Here is a 9,509-nt window from a genome sequence, read left to right on the forward strand (position 1 = left end):
GTCTCAGAGCAGTTTTACAGCTAAGAAAATTGAGACAGGAAAACATTTGTTTTAGGTCATAAAATGCATTCAGTTCAGTTAATTTACTAGGCTTGTAACTAATATGTGAATTCATGCCCTTTCTAACTGTTGAAAGATACTCTTTCTCCCAAATCTGTTAAACTTCTAAATTTGATAACTAATTTGAATGTTTCCTTTTAACCAACACTACATATCTGAGCCATGCTGCACATTTAAGCACATTTTAGTAATGCTTTTCAGCACTTTGAATCTTAAAATTCTTTTTTGTGAATTTTTCCAATATGGACATATTTAATCTTTTCTAAGATAAATTTCCGTTTTTCTATCTTTAATTTATTCTAATTGACTATTTTAATCTTGTCTTGGACCAAGTACATTTAAGAATCCATACAACACTAATCTTTCATTTTAAGCCCTGTGCTTGAAATTCAACTCTGTTGAATTGTGTTAATATATTTTATAAAGCAAGTTAATCTGAATAACAAAACTATGGTGTCTGCCCTCCATTGAATTACTCATTAATATTGTTAGACCTAGATAGATTTAAACACTAGGAATAATTTGCTTTGACTAAATACATCCCTTTTACTGTGTTTTTAAGATTCAATTTCTTACCATTTTTATCTGAATTGTTATTTCACTGCATAATGTCACATAGCAGTAACTAATACTGGATCATTTTCCCTGGCTGATCATTTCAATGTCATGTCTCATTATTCTGTCAACTCTAATCTAAAGAATGAATTCAGGTCAGAAGCTCCTCTTTCAAATCTTTCCACTTTTGTTTCATGATATTTTGTCATGCACCATTATGGGCCAAAATGGGGTTTCTCCTACCCTATTCTGGCAGACATCACATTATGAAGCACACTAAAAATAACACTAGGAAAAAGGAGACATTATACAGCTGAGAATCCTTTGTTCTGAATAAGATTGTTTAAAGAGTCCATGAAAGAAATCACCCTGGGCATTATTGTGTTTGTATTTTGTACCTTCCTTGGTAAGAAAGATTCTGTGATAATCACTAAGAATATTTAATGAGTCTGACATTTTCACCAAGATTTTCAACATTAATATTGATACTAAACAGTGTAACCTTGTTATTCTCTTGGGAAGTTCAAGTTATCTCATTGGCTCTGGCATTGAAACAAGATTAGTAAATTGTGGAAGGGGTAGTTCCCTTCCTGGGGTGTAAGTGTATGTGCCAAGGTTAGATTTGGCTTCATGCAACAGGAAGCTGTATACTACCATGCTTCACATAGATATCTGTCAGTCTTCTACCATATAAGAGTCTGTTAGGGAATCCTATGGGGAAGAACTTAAGTGTTTAGAAACAGTGTTGTTCTCTCTCTTTCACTTTGCTTTTTTACTATGGTATGAATCTGCCTAGTCTGGATGAAAAATAGTTATTGCAGATCCTTGCTTGTAGCTACTATTTGAGGTAATTTTAGAGTTACCAGACAAAGAAAAATAGGAGGCAAAAAGAGAACAGAGAGAAAAGAAATCAGTTGTAGCTCTGTCTTGTATTAAACTAGAACATTTCTCATGTTCTTGAAAATTTTATTTAGCAAATATTCTTTTATGACTCTTTGCTCATGGCCATCTATGACTGGAAAGTAACTAGAGTTTAACAAGTTTATTTGATATTTGAAACATCACCAGTTTTCTACTGCACACAAAACTTCCAAATAATTGCCTATGTGCCTTATGATATGGCCTCATTCCATACATGTTTTCATATAATTCCCATGAGAAAATTTTCTGTTAGTAACATTTATATAAGATTTTAGTGACCCAGTTTTCTAAGTATTTAAATTCCCTATAAATTTAAATAAAAATAATTTCTACTGAGGGGCATCTGGGTTGGTTCCATATCTTAGCTATGGTAAATAATGCTGCAATAAACATAGTTGTGCTGGTAGCTTTAGTATGGTCTTGTTTGTGATCATTTGGGTAAATGCCCAAAAGTGGGATTGCTGGGTCATAGGGGACCTCTATGTGGAGTCTTTTGAGGAACCTCCATACTGCTTTCCAAAGCGGTTGAACAAGTTTACACTCCCACTAACAATGCAATAGGGCTCCCATCTGGTCACATCCCTCCAGAATCTGTTGTTATTAGATTTCTTGATTATAGCCATTCTAGCTGGGGTGAGGTGCAATCTAAGCATTGTATTGATTTGAATTTCTTTTATGGCTAGAGAGGTTGAGCATTTCTTCATATATATTGGTTATTCTTATTTCCTCTTCAGAGAAGTCTCTCTTTAAGTCTTTAGCCCATTTGTTAATCGGACAGTTGTTTCTTTGAGGATTTGTTGTTGGGGGATTTAAATTATTGAGTTCTAAGTATATTTTAGATATGAGACCCTTGTCTGTTGTATGGCTAGTGAAGATCTTCTCCCAGTCCATGGGCTTTCTGTTGATCTTGCTAGCTATGTCCTTTGCCTTGCAGAAGCTCTGCAGTTTCCTACAGTCCCATTTGTCCAACCTTTCTTTGATTTGTTGTGTTTCCGGGTCTCTATTAAGAAAATTTCAGCCTGTGCCAAGAAGCCCTAGAGTTTCATGGAGCCTGCTTTTATTTTGAGGTCTTTGATCCATTTGGAGTTGATTCTTGTGTAGGGTGATATATACGGATCTAGTTTTAGTTTTGTACAAGTGTTTAACCAATTTTGCCAGCACCATTTACTGAAAAGGTTGTTTTTCTTCCATTCTATTCAACACCAACAGCAAGCAAAGGAAATCCTGTAAAATATGGAGGCTGAACAACACACTGTTAAATCACCAGTGGGTCATGGAAGAGATTACAAAGGAAATTCAAATGTTCATGATATTCAACAAAAATGATCACACAAATTACCAGCTCTCTGGGACACAGCAAAGGCAGTACTCAGAGGCAAGTTTTTAGCTCTGATCTCCTACATCAACAAATTGGAGAGATCTGAAATCCACAATTTAATGAGGCACATAAAGCTCCTCAAAAAAGAACAAGCTAAACCCCAATCCAGTAAATGGAAACAAATAATTAAAATTAAATCCTAAGTAAATGAATTAGAGTCCAAAAAACTATAGAAAGAATGAACAAAACAAAGAGTTGGTCCTTTGAAAAAATTAATAAAATTGACGGACTCTTAGCAAATCTTATGAGGAAAAAAAAAGAGAACCCATCCAAATAAGCAAACTCAGAGATGAGAATGGAAACATCACTACAGAATCAACCAAGATTCAGAATATAATAAGGGGATACTTCTCAAACCTTTATGCTAATAAGTTTGAGAAACTGAAAGATACAGACAAATTTCTACCAAATATTGACATGCCCAAACTAAACCAAGATGATTTAAAACAACTTAATAGACCCATATCAAGCATCGAAATAGAAACAGCAATAAAAGACCTCCCACCCATGAAAAGTCCAGGACCACACTCTTTTTATGAAGCCAGCATAACCCTCATCCCAAAACCAGGCAGGAACTCATCAAAGAAAGAGAACTATAGACCCATTCTTTGATGAATATTAATACAAAACTTCTCAACAAAATCCTGGCCAATCGACTTCAACAGTTCATCAAAAGAATCATACACCATGATCAAACAGGCTTCATTTCAGGGATATAAACCTGGTTCAATATATGCAAAACAATTAATACAATTCATCACATCAACAAGAGCAAGGATAAGAACCACATGGTTATCTGAATAGATGCAGAAAAAGCATTTGACAAGATCCATCCTTTATGGAAAAACTAGGAACCATGGAAGAATCCTCAATATAATAAAGGCATTATATGACAAACCTACAGCCAACATTATACTTAATGGTGAAAAGTTAAAGCCATTTCCTTTAAATTCAGGAATGAGACAAGGATATCTACTCTCCCCACTCCTCTTCAACCTAGTATTAGAATGCCTAGCTACAGCAATAAGACAAGATGCAGACATAAAGGGGATCCAAATAGGGAAAACTCTCCTTCTTTGCAGATGACATGATCTTGTATTTAAAGAACCCCATGGACTCCAATCCAAGTTACTTGAGCTGATTGGAAACTTGGACAATGTAGCAGGGTACAAAATTAACCCTAAGAAATCAGTGGCTTTCCTATATGCCAATAATGAGAAGAGCGCTGCTGAAATTAGGAAAGCAATCCCTTTTGTAATAGCCCCACAAAAAATAAAATACTTAGGAGTTAACAAAAGAAGTGAAGGACCTGTATGACGAACTTTTAAAACCTGAAAAAGGAAATTAAAGGAGAACTAAACAAGTGGAAAAACCTCCCATACACTTGGATTGAGAGGATTAACATCGTGAAAACGGCAACACTGCCAAAGGCTACCTACAAATTCAATGCGATACCTATCAACATTCCAACCTCATTCTTCAATGAAATAGAAGAAGCAATCCCAAAATTCATATGGAACAATAAAAGACCCTGAATAGCAAAAACACTCCTTAGTAGAAAGAACAGCGCTGGAGGAATATCAATTCCAAACTTCAAAGTCTACCACAACCATAGTAATCAAAACAGCTTGTTACTGCCACCAGAACAGACCTGAGGACCAATGGAATAGGACTGAAGACCCAGAAATGAACCACAGACCTATAGCCACTATGTGATTCTTTTGTTTCTGTTATAAATTCTCCACCCATGGTATAACCCCTGTTTTCACTGTATTTGATTCTGGTGTTCTGCATCTTGTATATACATTTTTGTAATTCGGGGAAGGGAAGGAGTATAGCAGACTGCTTAAATGGAGATGCAGGTTGACCCGTTGTGACAATGAGATATTCAGACACCATGCTGAAAACGAATTTTACAATGTGGTGGTGGTGGGAAGTTGTTGAGGAGTGGGGAGGGATGTGCTGGTGGGGGAAAATCAAAGAGGAAGTAACAATGCTCCGTAGGAATGTACTCATTATCCTACTCATGTAACTGTAACCCCTCTGTACAGTATCTTTACAATAAATATATATTAAAAATATATTAGCAGAAGCTGGGCACGGGTGGCTCACATCTGTAATCCTAGCTACTTAAGAGCCTGAGATCTAAGAATCCCACTTCAAAGCCAGCCAGGGCAAGACAGTCCATGAGACTCTTATCTCCAATTAATACAGGAAACCGGAAGTGGCGCTGTTGCTCAAGTGGTAGAGAGCTTGCTTTGACCTGAAAAGCTCAAGAACAGCAGTATCCAGGCCCAGAGTTCCAGCCTCACGATCATCATCATCATCATCATAATAACAATAACAATAATAATAATAATAATAATAAATAACAGGTTAATTCTTTCTGGAGGCTCCCAAATAACTATCACCCATGTCTGGCATTTCTTAGTGTTCTTCTGATTATGAACAACACTCCATCATTAATTTCATTATTACATGAAGAGGTAATCTGTGTTTTCACTGTGAATCATTTTCTTTTTTATAAGGATGCTTTTATTGGACTGAGATTATTCACTAATCCAACACTGTCTCATTAAGATTTTACCATAACTACTGATGATATTGTTTTCAAAAAAGGTTACATTTTGAGGTTTTAAGTAGACATGAAATTTTAAGTGTATAATATTATGCAACCAACTCTACCAGAAAATTTAATGTATTCACCTTTCCTGAGGATTAAAATAGAGAGATGAAGTATGAGCAAAAGCAGACTTTATAGCCAATATACATTATATTAAAAAAAAAAACTAAACTATGTAACTTGAGGTTAGGGATGGTGGGGGAAATAGGGAAGAACAAAGGAAGAGTTGATATTGATCAAGGAGCACTGGACTCCTAACCTGATTTATGGAAGTATAATCCCTTTGTTCAATACAACTACTTATAGTAAATAATATTTTTAAATACCAATGTGCCCTCCACAAAGATATAGACATCTTTAAGGGTGTATTAGCTTTGCTGCCTGCCACACTTACCACCTTTCTCCTGTGTTAGGAATCAGAGAGATGAGTTCTTTTAGGAACAATTCTGAAATGTGTCACCTGTGTTATCTCTGCAGCTTCTTCCCTGTGACCTGGCAGAGCAGCAGTTTGTTGGAAGGCATAGTTTTCTTATCTTAGTCTTTGAGCTGAACCAATCAGCTCAGATATTTTTTACTGCAATTGTAAAAATGTAAATTACTGCAAAGTAAATTTTTACTGCATGTAAATTGCTAAACTGCTGACATTTGCTGAGAGCTACACTTTTTCCTTGTCTTTTCCTTGTGTGAGTACTTGTACAAATAAATGCACTGAACTATGGTAGGGGCTGCTTCAGGCTTCCCTACCTCTGGGTGTTGACAGCCTACTTTCCTGTGTCTCAGCTTTCTCTCTCTCTGTGTCTCTCTGTGTTTTCTTTAATCTTCTACAGTCTTCCCTCAGAGATGTCTTTCCTCAAAGATCTTCCCTCAGAGACATCTTTACATGGCTGTTCCTCCTCTGCACTCCTGATAATGGGCACAGGTTCAAGGTAAGGAGGACATTCTGGTACAGCAATCTGGTACAGCATATATGACATGAAGTTTACATTTACCTTTGCACTATCATTCACAATGTAGCACACTCATGTTATAATAGAATGCAGCTTTTTTACCCATCTTTCTGGCATGACTCCACTCAAGATAACCTACATAGTTCTTGGATGACCCCATAAGCTGGCACTCTAGCCTTCCCAAGGCCTATAAATATACTGAAGGCTGTTTTACAATTCATATGTACACTTCTGAAACATGTTGTGCTTTGTTTTTTTTTCAGAATCACAGTCCCATTATGTAATTTTCTTACTAGAATACACATGATAAACACTTCAAGTATCATTGTCCCTCAGTCTCCAAGGTGTTTGTCACTTCTTAATCATTTGATCTGATTATTTTATATCACTAAAGGTAGACCAAATGTCATGTGGAATACACAAATGGCTCAAATTCCTTTGCATTAGATTATTACAGAGTTGAGGGACTTAATACAATCATTATACAAGATAATAAATATGTACTTTGTTCATTTCACATAATTGCAAATTTTTCTAACTTTGTCTTTCCATATTATTTTGAAGAAGCCAACATATTGGCCATATAATGGAAACTATTTCAACTCGTTCTATCTAAGAAACCACATATGACAGCACAGGTATGAATGGCTACTAACTCGTAACATTTGATATAGTATAGTTTATTATCCTGCTCTTTCTAGTTTGTGGCAAGTTAGATTGATAAGTTAAATGGTCATATGTAGAACATTGCTTTTGCTTACTTTAGACTTTTAAAGGTAGCACTAAAAATGTGTCATTCTTTATGGAGTAGATATTATTTTCAGTCATCATGTAGGCAGAGGCAGGGTGTTAGCTGTTCTAGTATATTCTACTTATCACAGATCTTATACACTCACAGTCCAAAGAACCTGTATTATAGTTCTTATTGCACTGTGTGGTGTGGTTTTTAGTTAATGTATTAGGAAAAACCTGGAAATGATTGCAATGTCAGTCTATTAACCCAATGAACCATTGTTTAGAATACTACTATTTGTGGGGCTGGGAAGGTGGCTCAGTGGTAGAGTGTTTGCCTTGCATGCATGAAGCCCTGGGTTGGATTCCTCAGCACCACATAAGCACTATGGCTCAGGTGGTGGAGTGCTAGCCTTGAGCTGAAGAGCTGAGGGACAGCACCCAGGCCCAGAGTTCAGGTCCCACAACTAGACCCCCCCAAAAAAAATAAAAGAATACTACTATTTGCAGTATAAACCTCACCTCTAATCACAGGGCCATGGTAATATGTCTGGATTTCTATACAAGCTAGGAACAGTGTCTACAAAACTTGTAAATATTTTTGAATGTTTCGTCTTTTCCCCAAAGGAGAGTAACTTGGGTAAATGTATAAGTATCTCAGAAAAAGCACTCATACAATAATTTTATATGTCCCTGCCATGGTGTTAACTTTATCCTTACTAACGAGTCCTCAGCTTCTCCTCTAATCTGTGGACCTGGAGATGGGAATTAACTGCGGTGTAGAAACTGCCTTTTCAAATAAAACTTTACAAACTTTTTAATTGCTTTATATTTACAAATTTTATTTTCTACTACTGAGATGGACCCATTTCAAAACCTGCTTAACTCCAGCACATTGGCCTCACAATTTCCAGGATTATATGTATATCCTACCATATTTGACTTTACTTATTTATTTTTAATGTTGTTCTTTCCATCTGTACCACTCTAAAAAACAGATTTCAGCTAAATAAAAAGTGTAATTTTACTCTTCTTTGTTTCCTGGTCTAACATAAGTTCAGTGAAAAAAATGATGGTGTTAATAACAAAATTAAATGCTAAGGGCAAGAAAAAAAGTGTGTGAGTAATGGCAATTAGATATACTAATGCCAGAATAAATGACTTTGAGCAACACCACTGGGGTCATCTCTTTTCAGCTACTTTAAAAACCAACAAACTTTATTTTAAAAAACAAACTTTCTCCCAATCTGTGGACTTTCTATGGATCTTGCTAGTTATGTCCTTTGCCATGCTGAAGCTCTGCAGTTTCATGTAATCCCATTTGTCCAACCTTCCTTTGATTTGTTGTGTTTTGGGTCTCTATTAAGAAAAATTCAGCATGTGCCAAGGAGACCTAGGTTTTCTCCTATTCCTTCCTGTAATGTTTTCAGGGTATCCGCTTTGACGTCAAGGTCTTTGATCCATTTGGAGTTGATTCTGGTGCAGGGTGATATATAAAGATCTAGCTTTAGTTTTCTTTTTTATATTTTTTAATTGTAGAATATTGTACAGAGGGCTTACAGTTACATGAGTGAGGTAAATGAGCCTATTTCCTACCATCCTACCTATTTCCCCTACCATCCATTCCCTCCTCAACTCCTCCCTCTTCTCACCCAAAATTGTAAAGTTTGTTTTCAACATAGTGTTTTGTACATCTCATTGTTCCAATAAGTCAAAGCATTTTGTTATATCCCTTCCCCTTCCCAAATTATAAAACTGTATATATATAAAGCAGGACACTGGAATCAGATATAGTGAAAACAGGGGTTACACCATGGGGGAAGAATATACAAAGGAAACAAAAGAATCACATAGTGTATTATAAGTATGTTAAAAACAATAGCAAGAAAGGAAAAAAAAAACACTCGTGTCCCTGTCTTGGGGTTCATTTCACTTAACATCATCTCATATGTACATTGCTTTTGACCTTTTTGCTTGTCCTATACATGTACTAGTTATTGCAAATAAGGGAAACCATGGGACCTATATTTCTTTGGGCCTGGCTTATTTCACTTAATATAATTTTTTCCAAGTCTTTCCCTTTCCTAACAAATGGGGCAATGCCATTCTTTCTGATGGAGGCATAGAATTCCATTGTGTATATTTTGCATTTTCTTGATCCATTCATCTACTGAGGGGCATCTGGGTTGGTTCCAGATCTTAGCTATGGTGAATAATGCTGCCATAAACATAGTTGTGCTGGTAGCTTTAGTATGGTCTTGTTTGTGATCATTTGGGTAAATGCCCCAAAGTG

This window comes from Dipodomys ordii, unplaced genomic scaffold, assembly GCF_000151885.1.
Source record: "Dipodomys ordii isolate 6190 unplaced genomic scaffold, Dord_2.0 Scaffold5, whole genome shotgun sequence".
Taxonomy (NCBI): domain Eukaryota; kingdom Metazoa; phylum Chordata; class Mammalia; order Rodentia; family Heteromyidae; genus Dipodomys; species Dipodomys ordii.